The sequence below is a fragment of the Desmodus rotundus genome, chromosome 3 (genome assembly GCF_022682495.2).
Source record: "Desmodus rotundus isolate HL8 chromosome 3, HLdesRot8A.1, whole genome shotgun sequence".
NCBI lineage: Eukaryota > Metazoa > Chordata > Mammalia > Chiroptera > Phyllostomidae > Desmodus > Desmodus rotundus.
In genome coordinates this window covers 58,771,280-58,792,849 of record NC_071389.1, presented here as the reverse complement: position 1 = coordinate 58,792,849, position 21,570 = coordinate 58,771,280, and the positions used below count along the sequence as shown (strand labels likewise).

General features: G+C 35.5%; 1 protein-coding gene across 21 annotated transcripts in view; it reads right to left on the bottom strand.

Annotated features, from left to right (window-relative positions):
* Positions 1-21,570, bottom strand: part of ADGRL2 (adhesion G protein-coupled receptor L2) — a 259,736-nt gene that overhangs the window by 112,608 nt on the left and 125,558 nt on the right. The window lies entirely within an intron of this gene.

The window sequence follows — 21,570 nt, the reverse complement described above, 5'->3', positions numbered from 1 at the left end:
ACTAGCTCTAAGAAATCTAGAAAATGTCTCAGTGTCTTCATGTGGCAATGATATTTCAGAAATAAAAGTACAAATTAAAATAATTTCCAAGGACATATGCTTTCTTCTCCCTCGTCTGAGATGAGTATAATACGAGCTGGACTAAAACACAAGTCAATCAGCACCAATACTTAACACAGTGTGAATAAAGATGTCTTCGTGATAGAACTATGTCAATACAAAAAACTCAGAGAGCATGAAAATAATCAACACTACAAGAGCTTTCAAAATAAAAGTTTGAAAAACTAAAACCACACACTTTAAAAATAGAATCTTTTTCAGGGACAGGAGGCGATTCTACCACTTAAACAGTTATTTCAAACAAAAATCAAGTCTTCTAAGAACATCTCCATATCCATGAAGTGAAGGCTGTGATGTAACAAGTTTTTCATTACTACTGCAGCCTCTTGCCTTTCTTTGAGATTAGACAGTAGGTAGGGAACAAACCAATCTACAATCTACATCCTCATCTTCTAAAAAAATGCAAAATTTAATTTCTAAACAATTTTAATCTATCAGAAACCAGTGGCAAATTCATACTTAAAGTCAATGAGAAATTAAGACCTATTAAATACTGACTTGAAAAGTACTTTTATTTTTCATTTCCCACCAATAACAACCATTTACATTTAAGTTCTATAGTCCATCTGATCAGATTAAGAAACATTTTGTCTTCAAAAAAGGCAGGAAAGATTATCATTTACTAATGCTTTAAATAGGAAATACCTTTAACTAGGTAAAAGTGTACAAATATTTTTTAAGTAGCTTTAAGTAAATACTGGTCAATATAAATGTAAAATTTTTCATAAGCAGAAAAATGGGGGGGAACCAAGAAGTATGGTTTTCGTTGTTTTGACTATGCTAATTATGAATTAACAACGTACAGGTACAAACTGTTTTATAACTGTACTAACACCAAGAAAATCCAGAACCTTGATCACTCCATAATATACGCCTGCAAATAAGCATAAAAATGCTTTCACCATATTGTTCTAACACAATTAATTTGTAATTTATATCCCTACATCTTGAAAAAATTTTCATAACTCACAATTTTCAAATATGCTAAAATTAGATTATCATTATGGGTGCTTTCCAAAATGTGAAGCTATTATTTGAAATTGGTCAAAAGTCCCCATGTCGACCCTTGTTTTATTTGAAAACTGATTGTTGCAATTAGAAACATTACCTTTTAAAGTCTGAAGTTGTGTTACAATACATCAAAATGTTCCAAGAAAGAATTAACAGGAGTATTTAGTTTTTCTTCAGTGTTTCAAGTATGAGAAAGAACCACTGGTCATTCCTTGTTTTCCAGCAAGTAGATTGCGAAGTACGATCTAGGTAATCCAAACGTTCCAACTCAGATAACAGGAGTAAATGAAAGTGTCTCCTGAAGTCTTCAGTTTCAACAATCAGTAAGTATGGAAAAATGTATTCTCAATAAATTAACAATTTATTCTCCTCTTATAAAAATGTCTCATGAATATGTATAAAAAGTTTTACGTGCAGATACACACCAATATGTATGAAATTAACGGAATAATTGCCTGGCAAGAGCCAAGTCTTTCATTTCATAGATCTTATGAGGTCACTAATTTTTTTGTTATTGTTTGCGGAAGGAAAACATGCATTTCCTGGTAGTTCAATTTTAACATGGTGCTGCGCCAGACAGCTTTCAAGATATGTAGCTACTAAGCATAAAATTCAACAATGAAGATCAAATTACTAACAAATTCTCATATAAATATACAGACACTTGGTAAGTGAATACAAAAGATTTCAAAATTAACCATGACTTCATGGGGACTCAATTCAAATTTCCTTTGGGGGGGAACTAATATGTCTGCCTGAATAAACAGAAAACATGTATCTGAACATTTAATGTAGCTTACTCCATTTTAAGTCACCTTAATTTTACATTTTATAAACATTTCATTAATTAATGGCTTTGATCAATTTGACTGACATTTACCCTTCCTCTCTACACAACACTGAGAAATTGTACTTCTTTATAAATTATCAGAAGTGTAGGTGAAGTAGTTAAACTATACCTACACGTACTTTCCTATTACGATGTTTTTATATGTATAGTCAGGTTCATTTACCATGACAGAAAGCATCCTGGTGACCTAATACTAGTAACAGAAGTGGCCAATGTTAAGTGGATTTTGTGGAAAAAGCAGCAGCAAGATTACAGTCTCCACTTTAAAAAAAAAAAAGGCTGATCTGTATATCCTTACACTTTAAAGTTAAGTAGCTCAATGTCTTCCAATCCTTACTAAACAACAACAACAACAAAACACACACACACACATTTTTTTATATAAGAAAACTCTGATCAGGTCCTATATTTTTCTATTCTTAGAGAATTTGAAAATAGCTGAAAACAAACATGTCTTGAAACTGAAAAAAAAAAAAACCAAAAAACCTGGAACCCCCCCCCGCCCCCAGGAATAATTGGGTACTCTTCTATCTCAGCCAAAAGCACCGGCACCAGCATCCATTCAGGTTGTAGGAACCAGAAACCCAGGACTCATCCCTGACACACCTTTCCCATCACCCAGTCTGGCATGTTTTATGTTCTAACTATCTCTCTAAATCATTCCCTTTTCTCTGTCTCTACTTTTAGTAAAATAATCCACTTACTGATCCTTAATCCTACTACTCTAGTAAACACCCTTTCAAATCTCCCTGAATACACAGTATTTTAGTTTTACTCACCCCACTTGACAATCTTTTCTATACACATACACCTATCCAAAGAGTAACTCTTTAAATAGTTCTTTGAAAAATTTTCAATTACAGTTGACATACAATATTATATTAGTTTCAGGTATAAAACATAGTGATTAGACATTTATATAACTTACAAAGTGAAACTCCCCTAAAGTTCTGTACTACTCTGACAACATACATACCGTAGTTACTCCAATATTACTGACTTATTCCCAATGCTGTGTCTTACATCTCTGGGACTATTTTTATCACTGCCAATTTGTTCTCAATCCCTTTCACCTTTTTCACCCAGTCCTCCAATGCCCTCCCATTGGCAACCATCAATTTGTCTTCTGTATCTATTGAGTTTCTTTCTGCTTCAGAGCTTTATTATTAAGTGCACTTCAAGGGCGTACTATTTTGTGTCTATGTGAAATATCATTATTTGTCTGGGAGTTGTTGCCCAACCTTTATCAGGTTCTCCCAGGAGACCACATGCTCCAAAATTTTAAGAACCACTAAGAACCATAAATCTAGAAGGCAAAATTGTCAGGGGACATAAAGACATACCGATCTAAAATAAACAGAGAAAAAACATGTTATTCATAGATGGTTAACTCCTGATAATGTCACACAGATTAAAATTTTTTGAAAAAACATGACTTATTCTTGACTTTGCAATATTTGGCTGTCCTTTATAATTGTACTTCATTTAGGTATTTAGCAATTCCAAGTGAAGAAAAGCAGCCACCCAACCATACTTTTTTAATGTTTGTGAAATAAGAATTAATCTGCAGATGATCAGATATTGCTTTACACAATTACTTAACTAAATAGCTTTCACGCATAGAGTTATATAAAACTCACTCATTAGCCTCTATTGTGCTTTCTTTCTTACATACAGAAGAGTGGCCTCCTACTCTCTGACTTACTGACCCAGAGCTAAGAAAAGCTACATAGCACACATCCTGGAGTGCACACAGCAAAGGAAGTCAGAACACCCCAGGGAAGGAGTCTGGTTTGTTTTTATAACACCCAAAACAGTGCGCCCTCCTCCCACGGGGCTCAGCAAAAAATGCTACCTTGTCCACCAGTAAAGCAAAACACTATTATATCCAGGCTATGTTTTTTTGGAACCTCTGGATAAAGCCGATGTTTCAAAACAGTGAGATTTTAGTAATCATCAACCACTAATCACAATAGTAACTTATTACAAAATCAAGTAAGGGGCATATGAATTTTGACATATGAAAACACTGTAATTTGTAAAACAAAATCAATGGGCTACAATTAGATTTCAAGAAATATTTTACAAAGTTAATTTTTTCTCTCCCCTATTTTCTCTAAAAGGCTGGCAGAGGAAAAGTTGCTACTTAAATTTACTTAAGAAAAACTACTTAAATTAGTGGAGTTTTGTTCTGTTTCCCAAAGTTTAAAAAGTAACCACTTTTCTTATGCAACAAAGATCTCACTTTCTTCTTTCTAGAAACATAATGCAGTTCTCAAATAACTTTGTATAATTTATAAGCACAGATAGCAATTTATATTGTAGCAAGGAAAGTATTTTCTTGCCACTTATAATTCTGTATTATGAGCTCATTCTTGGTTAATGTTTGTTAAAAGTCATGTAAGATTCTGGTTCATCCTACATACAATGTCCTCAGAGTAATTACTTCAATTACTTCATGCAAAATCCCAGACACCAGTGAGATATTACTTTATTTTGTGCAAGATATACAATCAGGTTAATAGCTCCATCATTAAGACACGCTTGCAGCCCTAACCGGTGTGGCTCAGTTGACTGGCATCATCCCACAAACAAAGGTCACCGGTTTGGTTACCAGCACAGCCTGGGTTGTAGGTTCGGTCTCCAGTTGGGGCATGTACAAGAGGCAATTTATGGATGTTTCCCTCCTACATCATGTTTCCCTCCCTCTTTCTCCCTCCCTTCCCCTCTCTAAAAATAAATAAATAGAATCTTAAATACAAACAACAACAACAAAAAGACAATGCTTGCAGAAGTGGATCTTATTTGGAAAATAAATGCAAGAGTATAAAATGTCCTATTAATTAAACATAGTTTTAATAAAAATTTCCAATAATTTTCATAGAAATTTATATGCAATTATTATTTCTTTAAAATAACTTTTGACTGCCAGGGTAACGAGGGGAATTAAAACTGAAGTGCGGTTTTATTTCTTTAAAAAAATTCTTTTGAGGAAATAGTACTTGTTTATCTCTATATACTTAAAAAAACAAAAGACAGGTATATGTAAATTGTATTCATTCATTGGCCCAACAGCTACTAACACGTGCCAAGTACTATTCTGTGAGATAAAACTTCAGGAAACAAAATAAAAATGACATGTTTCTGTCCTCACAGAGCTTACAGTGGGAGAGACACACAAATAAAGTATTTCTAGGTACCAGAACTGTTAAGAAGAAAATAAATGGGATGATGTAACTTGGGAGGTACTTTCCATAAGATGTTAGGCAATCTCTGGGGGGTGATGTTAATTAGAGCCAAGACCTAAAGGATGAGAAAAAATCAGTGATGTGACAAGCCGAGGAATGAGTTCCAGACACAAGGAAAAAAAAAAAAAAAATCTGGCCTGTTCCGGAAAAAGAAAGCACGTTCATAAAACGTTAGCATTTCTTTCCTGTTCCTCCAAGCATCAGCAGGCCTTAACAGTGTAAGAACACGGACTCTGGAGCAGTGCAGCTTGGATACCAATCTCAGCTGTACTAAGTTACAAATTATGTCATTTTGGGAAGTAAGTTACTAAGACATGTTTAACCCCCTTTTTCCTCATCTACATAGTGGCCATTGATAGAAGAAATCTTCAGCAAACAAAAATGCTCAATAAATTATTCCTTCCAGAACGGGTGCCACTCCAAAAGCATAACTTTTAACATAGAAACTATTCCGTATCCCCCAATAAAAGTGACTAAAAAAGAGCTGCAATCTCGTAAAGCTGCAAAAAAGACTTCCAGTTTTCATGCTTCACATTTGTCTTTGTATCAGTAAAAGTCTTACTTAGAAAATTAGATTTAGCTCACTCACCAACTCTTAACTTAGTATTTCAGTATGTTTCAGCTGTAAGAAAGAACTGAAAGGTTGGCATGGAAATAACTGAACGAACGTTGGGCACTGTCACACCTGGTTTTGTCTACCCATTCAAATTGCATTCTAGAAGAGCAAACAACGTTAAGGTCACAGTTTTAGACATATGGAACATAGGTGGGACGTTGAAAGACGACGGAGCACATCAGCTAACTCGGTATCACTTTTACATAGTTGCGTTTGTCTGTTTGGAGTGACTCGTGAAGGGCAGAGGGGTAGGCATACTGACAAATGGACAATCTGCTCTCTGCAGAACAGGACTTGGGAGCTTTCACAAGGTTTAGAAATAATGGAAAATACTTCAAATCCAAGTAGATAGGAAAAACTCATTTTCCCACTTAGCTGTAAATATATTTATAATGATTGAAAATTTTATATTAATGAAGATGCAAATGATGGTGTCCAATTAAACAGAAACAGTATAATAATCACACAAATATTATTTTCTTAACTTTACCGTTAATAAGCCATTGATCAATTCACTGCTCAGTTCATTCTCTGGTGCAATATTTGCATAAGTCAACGACTGCTATTTGCAGAAAGAAGAAAAAGAATTCTATGCACTGTCTCAATGCTGTAGGAAACATTCAATTTCTTCTGAATCAGAGGCAGGGCCTCACTAAACATGTACACATTTGCCAAATGATATGCTGCCTTGAGACACATCACTTGGCAATTAATTTTGCATGCAACAAAATTCCATGCTTAGACAGTTCTGAGGCTCACACTGAGTGTCTTATTGTTAGAAGGATATAGGAATTAGGCCATGAAATACATGTGACAATTTACTATTTAGGGATGCTTATGACTTGCCATATCATTGTTAATCCATATCTATGGTAAGTAACTGCATAGTACAGCATAAAATTAAAAGCCCCAAAATGCTGAAAACGTAACACGGTTTTCATTGTTTTAGAAACTTATAATAAATAAAAATTAAGCCCTAGCATTTTAAGCTCTCCCTCCACAATATATAAACAAAAACATTATTATTTTTATCGTTCCTATAAATACTTAAAACTGTTGAAAAATAAACTATCAGCTGCTATCCAGATAAGTTTAATTCCTGGTACAAGAAGAGTCTAGGGGTGATTTAATACTTGTGACACATAATTCAGGAAGTTTGGGACAAATGTATTGGCTTCTAATCTTTTCACACAACTTCATTATTTTATTTTACAACTAATATGTATATAACTCAACTACAAATCTTTTTGGGTGAGAAAACACACTCATTTATTCTGCAGCAGCTTGCGATGATTCCACGGTTTCTTGGGTTTCCCCCCTTAATTGCCCTCAATGTAAACAATTAAATCTTGCTTTGCACTATATCAAATTTAAATAACAGCAAGAGACTGAGATTTCCCCCTCTCTTCCCGTTCTCCATCCTTTAATCTGCTCAGGGCAGCCCACTCTCAGCAACCTGAGAATCCTCACAGGACAGCGCCCTGGTGTTGACGGCAGTGTCACTTTCCTCAGACTGGGAGAGTTATGGGGGAAGGCAGTGAAGGAAAAGAATTGTCAGACATGGTTTTGGATGAGTATTTTCAATTTCTAGAGGAGGATACTTTCTGGGACCATCATTTGAGTCCGAGGCTCCTCAGGCACTAAGCAATACTTACAAGACAACACAGATGGGCTATGACCAAGACGCCTGCGTCCCAACCAATGGTTACTGTGGTTTGGGGGCCTCAGAAGCTTGCAATACAATATAAAGACCAACATGAGCTGTCTGTTGTCCATCCTCAGGTCTCAATCGGCACAGAGGAAAAATCAATAGCCTGGGAACCATACAAACTGATTCTAATTTATGTTCCAACACCAGCTAGCTCCAGCTATTTATCACAAACACATCATCTAAATTCCTTGCACGGTTCAACCTCCATAAAATGAAGAATACTTTACCTATGTAAAATCTATAGAGAATGTGGTCTATAAGACAGTATAAACATACTATTAAAAATCATACAGCCTTCCACTGTCTGCTCATTTTTCTTTGTGACTTAGAAACCAGCCTAGTTTTTGTTATTTGCTTTCATGAGCAATTTTTTTTGTCCTAAGTCAAGGTCTGGTAATCTCTCTCTCCTTTTACCATACTGTGAATAGGGGTCATTCATTTATTCATTCTCCAACAAATACTTAGTATCTCCATATGTCATACATTGTTCTAGCTGCATGGGAGACATTGGTAGATGTGAAAAGTGATAGGTGAGCTTACTTGCTCAAATATAAGGGGTATGAAAAATTAAACATTTCTTTATCTGGAATTTATAAAAAGTAAATCCAGTCTGGCCACTCCCACACTCCCCCTAAAAAGACTTACTCACATGCCATCAATATACAATCATCTGCTGGGAAACTCATTAATTCATTGATCTACCGAGCATTCATCAAATATTTATTCATTTAAAAATATTAGTTGTACCTTGCATGTTCCTGAGGTCTGGGAATACACACTAGCAAAGACACGGTTCCTGTCACAGAGGACTACTGAAGTCCAGGGCAAGCCAGGAAAAAGTGGATAGGGGCTACTGGAGAAGTTCAAAAATTAGCAGTAACAAATTAAAAGGGGCACAATAATTACTACAAGGTACTAGATCACGATGGATCAGTTGATATTTTTTCTGGCAAATTTACCAATAGAGATAATGTAAAAACAAGTAGGTTAATAATTCATTCTTTAAAAAAAGTATATACTTTTCAAGACTTAGCAAGTGCTTCCTCTTATCCATCTCAGCCTCCCTTTTTATCCACATTAGTAATTTTCTTTTCTCTTAATTTACAAAGTCTGCTAGTTTTAACTTTGGCAACTGAAAAAAAATCCAGGATAAGCATTTATTTTTTCACAAATTACCTTCTATACTCTATGATGACAAAAGTATATGTAAAAATTCTGATGGTAAATAAAGCAAAAAGACTAAGTCTAAACTCTCTTACACAAAATAACTCAGGATGGAAAAATTCACGATCTAAACAAAATACATTCATGTGTTTGCTCATTAAAAACAGTATCAAGTATCAAGACATTCTAGAAGTGATACTGCCAGAATCAGTAAACTTCTGTAGATGCACCACTGCCGAGCAGCACCTTTAATCGAACATGGGAACCCTGCCACAACATTCTGACATCTCTTATCAAGTGGTAGCTGAGCTCCTTAAACTCCGCATTATTGAAAAAAAAAAAAACCTTTGCAAAATTAGTATGGCAAGTAATACTTTGATACTTTATCATCCTATTAAAATGTCAGTGAGATGTGCACATTTTCTAAAATTAATGAAGGTATGTGATGAAAACGACAAGCAACTGAAAGACAATGGTACACTTAACACCAATCACCTATCACGTGCTGAAAGTGGTGACAGAAATTACAGAGGGAAAATAACAGTAAAAAGTACACTAAAACAAGCAGATTTTTATAGCTATAAACAAATGCTCTGCTCTAGGAGACAGTCACGTTACAATATAGGGTTGGCATAGACATTGACCCCTTTCCAATCTAATTTCTTTATTTTTAAGATGGAGAGACTGGACCAGAAAAATTAACTAACTAGACCAAGATCCAAAATCTTGGATTCCTAGGGTTTATTTTTTTACCCAAAGTACCTCTTGTGTCAACTTACCATAGGAACTTTTCCCAGTAGACATGGGACCTAAGTGACTGTAACCATACAATACGTGATTATTATATTTGCTGGAGATACTGCACATGTTATCTGCTATTTAAAAAACAGAAAACCAAACAAGAGGTTTTCTTTTTTTTTTTTAAATCACTGAGATGTTCCAAAAACTGTTACTTTCTCAATTTTAGAATTTCAAATACTTTTATTATTTTTCTTCCTCATTTTCTGTATTTGCTTAGTATTCAATAATCATTAAAATACTTCTGTATTTTAAAAAGTCTCACACAGTATCAGTCTAAATGACAAAAAATAGTATAAATCAAATAATGTTGAAAGTTTTGTTTTGTGATCATTTTATACTGAAGAATTTCTAATGATTTAAGATAGAAGAATAAAACATTGCAAAAATACTACACAACAGAAACAAAATTAATTCTGTTGAACTGACATAACTTAAACACATTCTCTTTTCATAAGAATAAAAGAACATTTACACAATCATGTCAGAATTAAAGTGACACAACTGTTTTTAGAATAATTTGATTCTCATTACTAAAGCATTATAAAATTCAGTCACTACATTTTACGTTACTACCTTAAGTGGTGTCCATTATTTACAACTTTATTGGTAGCACCCTCTTAGTCCTTACTGTCAAAATTTGAGTGTTCAAACATAATTACTTAAATAAACCCTGGACAACTATTTCATTGAGGAATATGTCAAAACTGTTTTCAGTCAACATTTTCAAACATGTAGAAAAATAAATGGTGATATACATTATATGATTATAATCTGGATGGCATGTTAAAATACAAACTCCATAGCAGGTTAAAAAGAAGCCATATCCATAAAAACAGATAAATAAGCTCTCCAATTACAAATAGCACTTGTCCTCCACATTACATGTAGGGGGGAAGCATGTTAAATGTGTCCACAGCTTAACTTACGTGTTTCTGTTGTATAACTATTTTTCAGGTCTTTGTACACTTGCTAGCATTTCAAAGGGCACAAAAACTTCATTGGCCTTCGTCTAAGGAACATCCCTAATTCTGATAATGTAAGAAATAATAACACTAAGTCAAATACGGACCCCGATGCCGTCTAAAGAGTTGAGGTTGTGTTTTGCTTTGGAAGAGAGCAAACATTAAGGAATGTACTGTCTTATGTCTTAGCTCCAAAAATTTTTATAATAAATGTGTGACTGCCCTAAGGGGAAGTTTATGAACATAGGTAAAATGAGGTTCCTTCTTCTTAGTTTTAGTTCCTCATCCTACCAACCCCACACACACACACACACACACACACACAACCATTTCACATAGTGAGAACTCAATATACAGAGCATTTGCTAGCTGAAACAACAAAGGGCTCTACGGACAAGGCAAGGCAAGGAGTGGCCAAATGGTATTCGGTACATGTCCTCAGTGTACTAGGTCTGGCGTTCTCCACTCCGAAGTGCCATCATGGAACTTCAGAGTTTCTACATGTGGTCTCATTTAAACCAACATTGCTACTATCCCAGGAAAACAGCAGTGAGTTTCAGAGGCTAGAAGAACTGCTTAGTCCTCATAGTTAATCGTGCTCTCTGATTTCCAGTTTTAACTCCCTAAGTCCAAATGTACACATCTTTATCTTTATATTTCTTTATTTTGCTATTACAAACAATTAATTTTAATTCCTCTTTTGAGATAAAATGTTTTACTATTCCCATACATTTTTAAGGGCCAGTCTCAAAATATCAGTAACAGTAAAGATTTAGATGACAACAATGAGAATAAAAAAATGATTAACTGCTGTATAAACACAAGAAAAACTCTTCTCACTAGTCCATATACTGTTAGAGCACCAGTGTATATAACCAATGATACTCTACCTAAAAATGTCAGAAAATGTTTCTTGCCTTCACCTTGCACATTCTCAGCAGGCTTTCTGGCGTCAAACAGACCTAGCCAAAGTGTGCATAGTGGGTGTACATTTATGAACCTCTTTTAAAGCCATTTCCTTTTTTCACATATACGCTGCTTCAATTATGAAAGGCTAAACCTTAGGCTCTAGGTACATCTAGAAACATTCTGAAACTAAAAGTTAAAATGGCTTTTCATTACTGTATAAATTACAGATCATCAAGAATGCTGTATCAGTCATGAGATGAATGAATCTCATTTCTGTATTTACACTGATACAATGCGCCTAAGTTTCCTCAGGCAAGAAACTGAGAAAATAGAAACGCCACTGAGCTGTGGAGGCGTTACCCGTGACTGGAAAGAACTGAGCAGAGTCCTTGACATCTTCATAGGTCCAACAAAAGGCAGCCATTGGTTTTAGATTCAAATTAAATGCTCAAATTAGGGAGAGAGATTAAAAACTAGTAATTTCTGTGTATATATAAAATAAAAATTTTCCGAACTTTACTTATGTTTATTGTTTAGTGACTAAAGCAAGCCTCATGATATAGTCTCAGTAAAGTCATACGGGATATGAATATTAAAGATCTAATTCTTAGGTTTTCAAAAAAACTATCTGTAAGTACAGCCCACTGACAAGGTGGTCTGAGACTACAATCAGTAATTATGTTTTTAGTAATAGTAACTTCGTTAAACTGCCCACATAAACTGTCCATCAAATCCATTTCTTTTTTTGTATTTCTCATCTTGGAGAATTCATGATATGCTCTGACCCCCCCATCAGCACTCACCACGCTTGCATATAAATCGCCCACTCTGCCAGCAGTGCTGAGACCATTCTAGCTGAAACCGGCCTGCCCAGAGCCACTGCTGAGGGGGCGAAGCCAATCCGACTGTGCAACCAGCACAGTCAGCCCCCCAGCACAACTGACGCTAAAACCATGGCTGTGACCATGGCAGGTTATGATCATAGGAGCACGTACGATGTGACTTCATACAAAGAAGAGGAGTACAGCCCGAGTTTCTCTAGAATCTGAATTGGAAAGCATGGAGCACTTTCAGAGATAGAGCCGGAAATGAGGCTGACAGAGCGGAACAAGGTGGGATAATACACTGGCAGTCGTCCGCAGATAACACAGGGAAGGAGTAGAAACTCTGAGTAAAGCAAGGGGGAAAAGATAAAGAAAAGGCAGAGTAAAGGGAAAGAAAAGCCAGTTTGCTTCCTAGAGAAAAGAAGGTGAAGGAGCCCATGGCAAGCACACGGAGTCCCACAAACTCTTGCTACTCCAGATCTTGGATCTCTGCTCATATGACCAAGTGTCCTTCCATCTTCCAAACTCCATAGCGCGAGCCAGGCAGTATGACTACTTCCGAGCCCTGGGACAATCCGGTTTGTTTTTATTCCTGAACATCCATTTCTCACCTTTCCTTACCACCAATCAACTTGAAAAACCATTCTTTGCCTCATCGGTAAAATTTACCAAATTCCATCAATACTACTTCTGAAATTGCATCCATTCATTCCTTTTTATGTAATCTCACTGCACTTCTTCCAGTCTCATTCTTTTCACCTAAATTACTTCAAGTCTCACTTAAGAAAAAGGGTAGCAATTGGCAAACCACAGAATGAAATTCAGCTCAGTGTATTTCATTTGCCCCCTCGGTATCTGAATTTGTTTTTTGAATTAGCTGTCAAGATTTCAAAATACAAAGATATAACATTTGAAACCAATTTCTGACTTTTTTGGGGGGAAATCAGATCAACTGAAAAACTCACATTAACAAAGTATTAAAATACTGACAAATAAATCACCTGAATCTGAGTAGCATCTGTCCACTTTAGACAGGCATGCATTTTTCAGTTTTGTTTCATTTCTTTATACTCTGTATGCTTTTTTTTTATGTTAATCACTTGGTCTCACAGGAACTTGTTCAACCATCTCTGCTTTCAACAGTAGACCTCATCAACCCAAATAAATACCTTTAGAATAAAAAATGTATAATCATCTTTGAAATTACTGAATCTTTATTCAATGACTTTCACCTATGTGATAAAATCCTCATTCTCCCACATGACTTGGCCCATATCTTTAACCTATGCCATCTCTTGTCATCCCTTACCTGGCACAGCTTGCAATTCACATTTTTAGTGGCAACGTTTTTGCATACTCTAGTCCCTCTCCTGGAATGCCTCATTCTTCCTTAGCTGGCCAATCCCTACCCATTCAGATACCTCTACAAGAAAGCCTTCCTTCACATACCCACTTTCATATGAGTGTGCCACTTACACAGCTCTCTCTACTTCCCCTGTAGGTGTCATAGCTACCAAAATTACTGTAAAGTTCATTAAAGACAAGAACCACGCTTCCTTAGCACATGGCACAGTCCTGGCACACTGGGTAAGTTCAATAATTACTGATGATTAAATAGTTATTTAAGCATCAGGATCAACAGTTCTCAAAAGTAGGTATTTCCCCAATTTTATAATAAGAAACTGCAACTCAAGTCAAATAATTCACACAAGTTCACATAGCTGCTAAATAAGAATCAAAATCTAAACCAGGGGACTTTAGACGAAAACTTGTGGCCCCTGAATATATCCCTTTCTTGCTCTCATGGAAAATTCTGGTATAAATGTGATTTCACTACAAGCTATGTCAGGCAAAGAAAACAGAGACCCAGTCAATACAAGAGACAATAATGTCTAATCCTAAATCAAAGCTGACAGGATAAACCGTGTGAAATGTTCAGCAGTATCACTGCAATGTGACTGGCTGTCAAAATGCCATGACAACTTTCACAGTCGTAGGCAAACTAGATGAAACTCCGTAAAATCTTCATATTTTCAGCACTTAGCTCTTCACTGTCTTACCGTAATGGAAAAATTATTAGAAAAAAGAAAACAAAAAACAGTCTACTATAGAAAATGTATTAAGAAAATTCAATGCCCACAGGACAGGCAAAAGAGATCATAAACTCTTTAAGAAAAATATTTATGACAGTCAAGACAACATAATAGAACTAATCAAAGAATAATTTAGATTCATTATTAAATTCAAGAAAAGTAACACTATTAGAAATGCTTCAAACACAAATTAATTTGAGCAGTATTTAAAAACAGCTTGTGACATAAGTTTGTAAAGAATAAAAATTCTAAATTTTGTTTTCAAATGTCACAATTATATTACATAGCAGTAAATATTTTCAGTAAGTTCAAAAAGCTTAGAGATATAAACAAAAAAAATCCATCTTTTTTTTGTTCAAGATTTTATTTATTTATTTTTAGAGAAAGCAGAAGGGAAGGAGAAAGAGAGGAAGAGAAACATCAATGGGTGGTTGCCTCTCACGCACCCCCAACTGGGGACCTGGCTTACAACCCAGGCATGTGCCCTGACTGGGAATTGAACTGGCAACCCTTTGGTTTGCAGACCCATGCTCAGTCCACTGAGCTACACCAGCCAGGGCAAAGAAAAAAAAAACCCACTCACCTTTAATATTATTTTAACACTTGAGTAGCTTTCACTTTTACAATCTTTGAAAGCATCACCGCTGATCCACACAGGTCCCCATACAAAAGTTTTTTAAGAGACTCAAACATAAGCCTAATTAAGTGTTCTTGCTTTCTTGAAAACACCAACCACCACCAAAATACTGACAAATATTGTTTCAGTACATATGAGATTAAAATCCTTGAGAACGCTTATCTTTTTCATACGGATGGATATAGATGTTTTCAGTGATGCGTATGGGATCTTTTTGCCACATAAGCACCTGCAGTGTTGCGTTGTCCTGCTAGGCATTCCTAAAAACACCTGGGCAAGCTGAATACTAAGAAATCGTAGACATTAGATGACATGGGGGATAATTAACAAACAAAACTATTCCTGGCACTTTCTCAACATTACAGCAGAACCAAGCTCCGAGCCGGCACCTGGTGAAGGGAACTGCTCTGCTAGATGTGATAACTCCAATTTACACATTCAGCACAACATTCTGTCTGCCTGTCAATTTGAGACAGTTTCCTATTCAGTGATAACAGATACCCCAGAAGAATGCAGTGCTGAAATGCTGACATGAATTTTTTATGCACCGAGTAGACCCTCTCCCCTCTGGACCAGCTGCATCTGCCTTCTTCACTCTTGGAATGGACTGACAGTTGGGTCTTTTTTTCAAATATACCAACAGAAGAAAAATCAAAATTCATAAAGAAAATTTAAAGTATCAGATTCTCATGCAGAAGAAACACCAATAAAGTTTTCTTAAGCACGGTTAAGAAAAAAATTAATGAAGTTATAAAAAAATTCACTGTGTCAGTTGATCTTAATTTATATTGTGCAGAACTTCTCTGCTGCTAAAACGAGAAGCATATGTAAGTCTACTAAATATGGGACTTACTAATTTCTTTTTTCTAAACTGGCATAAAGAGAGCAAGCTAAAGAAAGAAAGGGACAAATACACAAACCTTAGCCTGAAGCTATGCCAGTTTATTATCCAGTACTTTTGTATGACTGTATTTTAAAGAACTATTATAAAATAGCAATTCAGTCTAATGTTATATTCAAGAAATTATAAATTTTTCTTATATTTTATTTACCTACTCCCTTCATATTTAAATGACAAATATATAAAGCATACTTATAAAGTATTACTGCTTGTTATTTTTTCCACATATATACAAGATTATATTTATAAATATCTCTCCCTATAATAAACTATACCTTCTCCTTCTGGGGAGTAATTGGATGAGGATTCATTTGTTCTAATAACACAGCCATGACTCAGCCATTTCTGGAACTCTGCTCTACTATTTGGTCAATGACGTGGGAACACGATCTTCTCAATTATTTTCAGTGATGCCAAACTTTTCAAGACTGTATTGACTTGCTAAAAATAAGTATACATCACCCAGGAATGAAGCTGATAAAACAATGCTTCAATCTGAGACATCACCTTGTTACAGAATAAGAGGTGGTGATGAACTATTAGATGTGGGGTTCAGCAACTGGCGCTTTTCAAACCTCAAATCAATGACAAGTATGTCATAGAAAACTCAATTATTTTTTTAATTTATCATTCTAAGGCAAATGCATCTGTCTTCAAAATTAATGAATGTAGGTTTCCCCCACTATCTGAAAGTAGGGCATTCCTAGGAAACTTTTCGTAAGCCAAAATGGCATAAATCAAAGAAGCAATTATCACTTATTTGGAACATTTTTGAGTGTTCCCAGACCCAAAACTCAGTGCACACACAGTGTCTTGCATTATGTACAGGTTTACATTAAGGATAATACCCTTAATTAGCTCTTTTAGTCTTTCTGATGTCTCAGGACCCATCTTGCTACCAGATACACAAAATAGATCAAGACAAAGTACAGATGCTCACAGACATAGCTCAAAGCTGCTGTGACTTGGTGCTGAGTGTGGTTCCCAGGACAGAGCTTGGCAAGGCCACTCTCCCTGCTCCAAGTTGCCCCAAATAATGGCTTGCTGCAAAAACTAAAGCTGAATGCCTTTTTTGCATTTTGCCTTTTTTGGTAAAAGTGAAAATCCTCTTTGGATTTTTTCAGTTAGTGAAAACAGGTACTAAGAGATCTTTCGTAAAAGCAAAGTGACGTAACAAGAACTTTCAAATAGCGAGGGATACCTCTAGTTGCATTGTGCATTTACTTCAATTTCAGAGGGGAAAAAAGGGGGGGGGAGAAATGGGACAACTGTAATAGCATAATCAATAGTACATATTAAAAAATCCTACTAAATATAGTTTTTCAACTTTTTTCTAAAAGAGACCCACAGCATGTTAAACCAGCATCCATTTGCAATGTTATTTAAACAGAATAAGAAACGCTACTACCAGTGTGGGTGTGTGTGTGTGTGTGTACGCAAAATATATGTGTATACACACATATAATTAAAAGACATAATATGAAGATTCCCCAGCAAAACCATTAATTTTAGCATTATAAGCTATAAACATTTTAATATTAAGTCATTAAAAACATATTAACTAAGAGTAATTTATTTTCAAGCAAAACATACAAGTCTATGTAAAATAACATTATAATAAAACACAATTATCTATATAAGAATAAAATTTCCTCATATCTAAGCTACAGAGTTTTCTGGTTATTAAAACCGAATTTCATGAGAATTTGTAAATGATTATAGATATTCATTACTCATATTTTTACACTGATGTCTTCGTAACTATTATCTTCTAAAACCATTTCTCAAAGCACAGAAAGTAAATGGCACCATCACTTGGGTTTACCATTGGATTTCAAAAAGAAAGCTCAATTTAGGGATTCGAAGTCAACATTAGGTGACTCAGGAATTACAAGTTATCACCATCCAGACAATTCAGAAAACTATCCAAATCATTTAAGAACTGGGCTGTAGTCAATACCTAGGGTTTGCCGCCTGTAAGTCTTGAGTATGCTTAAAGCGCAAGTGGCAAACACAAGGCCCGCGGGCGGAATCCGGCCCTCCACCTTGTTTTATCCTCCGGGCGCCTGGCAGCGGCGCTGAGCTCCTCGCCCCTAGGTAAGGAATAGTTACATTTATACAGTCTTAAAAGTTACATTCGGCCCTCTGAAGGCAACCGCGAGGCTGATGTGGCCCTGGTGAAAATGAGTCTGACGCCAGGTATAAAGTAAAAGTATACTTTGACCCCAGGTATGAGTAAAGTATACTCAGCTGTTGATCCCAAGATCCCCCTCCTGCACCCTGCACGCTGCACACTTCGCATGCAGAGACACTTTGTGCTTGCTGTTCACAGACCCACGACACTGTTTTTAGGTGATCACATTTAAAATATTGCTTTGATACTAACTGACGCTTCCTGAATGCATTTCTCAACTAAATGAAGTAATTTTCTGAGTGCCAAAGCACTATAAAAAACACAGAAATAAGTAGAAAAGTATCCCTAAACTTAAGGAATTCACTATAACATATAAATGAGGTATAAGGGGTGATCCCTCCTCATAAAAAGTGTTACATGAAGAAAAGTACCAATGAACTGTTTCGTCCATAATGGTAGCCTGGCTACTCAAATTTAATTAACATTAAATTAAAAAATGCACTTTCTCAGTCACATTCCCCATAGTGACTTATTCTACTGGACTGTGTTACTATATAAACTCAGAGGATTTCTGTTTATGTGGGAAAAAGCCTCCTAAAAGTACAAGCTTTTGATAAGTATCCTAAAGAACAAATAAAACTGAGTAGGTGGAAGGGTGGATCACTTAGCATTGTTTTTAAGGAACAATTAGTAATGTAGCTTGGCTGGAGTTATGGGAGGAAAACCCCACTTCAAGGTCAAATTTGGGGCTTTGAATATTGTAGATTTTGTTTTACTCAGTGAACAACTGGTCACATAACTGACAAGATTAAAGCAAATAATGCATATGTAAGTGTATAAAAATGACTAACATGTAACAGATGTTCAAAAATTGAGAGGAGGGTTAAAGGAGGAGGAGAGGGAAGGGTGAAGAGGGCTGGAGGGGACAACAAAGGGGTGCTGAGAAGGTAAGACAACAGAGATGCTGCCTCTTAACTTTGTTCCCTAGAGGTGACTATTAAACAGCTATGAGACTCTAGTGAAATGTTATGGTAAAGTCTCAAAATAGTCCATTAATGCCAGCAAATGTTTTTTTAAAAAAATATTTTTCCATGCTGGCTGGTGTGGCTCAGTGGATTAAGTGCCAGCCTGCAAACCAAAAGGTTGCCAGTTTGATTCCCAGTCAGGGCACATGCCTGGGTTCTGGGCCAGGTCCTCAGTAGGGGGAGTACAAGAGGCAACCATGTATCTTTCACACACTGATGTTTCTTTCCCTCTCTTTCTCCCTCCCTTTCCTTCTAAAATAAATAAAGAAAATCTCTTAAACAAAAATTTGGTTCCTATAGATGAAGGAACCAAAGTAGCATTTATTTTACTAAGTCATAAAGGCGGTTTCAGTCTGGTAAACGTGTTCAAAATTACTGTGGGTTCTTCGAGTGAGGAAAAAAAGTATTTAGGAAGGGTCAGTTAAATATCACACTGTCTACCGACTATAGCATGATGTCAACCACATCATGTGTCCTTGGACTTCTTGGTATATAGCATTTCAAATCTATAAATGAGTCTCTGATTTGTGTTAAACTGAAATGCCTTCCAAAACACTAGAGGTGCTAGTCATTCATGTTACTTGTATCTCACCTCTAAATCTATGCATCTGAAATTGTCAAATTACATATTAAGGACCATATGACATGATTAAATATTATTTAGGAAGGTTTCCACTATGACAAATATCTTTACTATTTTACTAAACCATGGAATCTTAACATATGTGTGTGTGTATTTAGAGAGAGAGATGTATGTATTATCAGTATCAAAATAAAGGCAATCTTCCCAAAAACATTATTTAAAATTATACTTATTTTAATTTTTTAAACAAAATTACTAGAAATATTTGTTTGGTCTTGTCAAAAGGGTTTCAATTATACATCATCACATTTTAACTTGCTTAATCAGTTGAACAGAAGTACTTTAGGTAAAATGATTCTTTTAGTTGCCTTAGCTACAAATCCCTGCAGGATACTATAATTGAAATCTACTCACGTAAGTTAGGAATAATTAGGGCCCCAAATTAAGCCAAAAACAAAGTTAATTCAAATAGTCAGCGGCTGTCACTTAAATGGTTACGGAGTTGTATTGTTGCTTAACATTTCTGAATGCTTTTAAATGTACTTTGTTCTTCTCATCTGTACGTAGTGTTTTAGTACCACAGAAATGGGATCAAGAAACAAAGACGCATCAGCCTTTAGACTGGAGTCACACCTATATCCAGTTTTTGTCGCTAAAGGGTTTTCTGCTCAATCTTTGCTCTCAGTCAATTAACAACACAGTTAAAAGAATGGAATGACAGCTCTCAAAAGCAAGCTTTCTAGTAAATAAGGCAGGATCACAGAATCCACAGTGAGTGCCACTAATGCAACCAAGGTAAAAGCTTTTAAAAGCTAACTGGGATAGTCTCTATTTGCTTAAACTCTAAAACAAAGCAAAGGATTAAAGGAGCTTCCCGTTGTAGGCAAACAAAAGGGAAAAGAAAATATCTAAAGCCCATACCTGAAAAGGGGGATACGAAAGCATGTCTTCAACTATTTTAATGATTAATGCTAATGAGCGTGAACTGATGAACTAAATATAGTAAAAACTAAAAGTACTGTTGGAATAGTTCAATGTTTCAGTGTTCTGATAGTTAATCATTCTAAGCAACTGTTTGTACCTTCAAAGAGAAATTGTGAGTTAAAAAATATATATGCCTATGGCTGTATAATTTCTGGATATTATTTGAAAGTTGCAGAGTTACCAAGATTGTTATATATTTCAAAATAAAGTCTAATTTGAAAGGTAATGATATTAAAAACTTTGAAATAAACGATCTTTTTCAGTCACCACCATTCAACAATGTTAAGCAATATATTTTAAAGTATATCTTAAATATTCTTGCACAACCACCTGGTGAGGCAGGAAAATACTCCAGTGACCTGAGGCTAAGGATTCAGCTCTACAGAAAGATGGAGGGGCAGTTAAGTAGAGCTGGACAGAGGCAACCTTTGCAGGCCTTAGTTTCTTGACCTGTAAATTGAAAACTTCTAAATGGTTAACTAATCTCCAGGTAGTAATTCTCAGTATAAAATTCTGCAGGTCTATGAAAAAATAAAAACAATCAATATTTTGACCTCTAAGACACCTATATCGAATTCTCCTTGCTTAAAATTTTCTATTCACTTTTTCTTTGGCTTTAAAAGCTGGAGAATCTATGAACTTCATGAAGAAATAAGTGTGATTTGTGCTTGTGTTATCATAAAACTAAAGTCATGTCAGTAACTCATCTTTATCTCTGATAGGAAAAGTAAAAGCAGATAATGTCTACTACTAAAAAAAATAAAATCTTTGGCTTCGTATAATGCTACAAAGTAGAAAAATCACCAGATGACCTTAAGCAATTAAACTGTCTTTAAAAGCTCCTTGAGGTAGCCAGTTTACACCCGAATAGCACTCCCATCCTCTACCCATTCACGGTGCTGTCACGTCAGGGCGTTACTACTGAAGTGAGAATGACAATTCTTAGTTTTTGAAATCTGTTGGCTTTCAAAAATTAGTAAAGACAAACTTTGTCTAC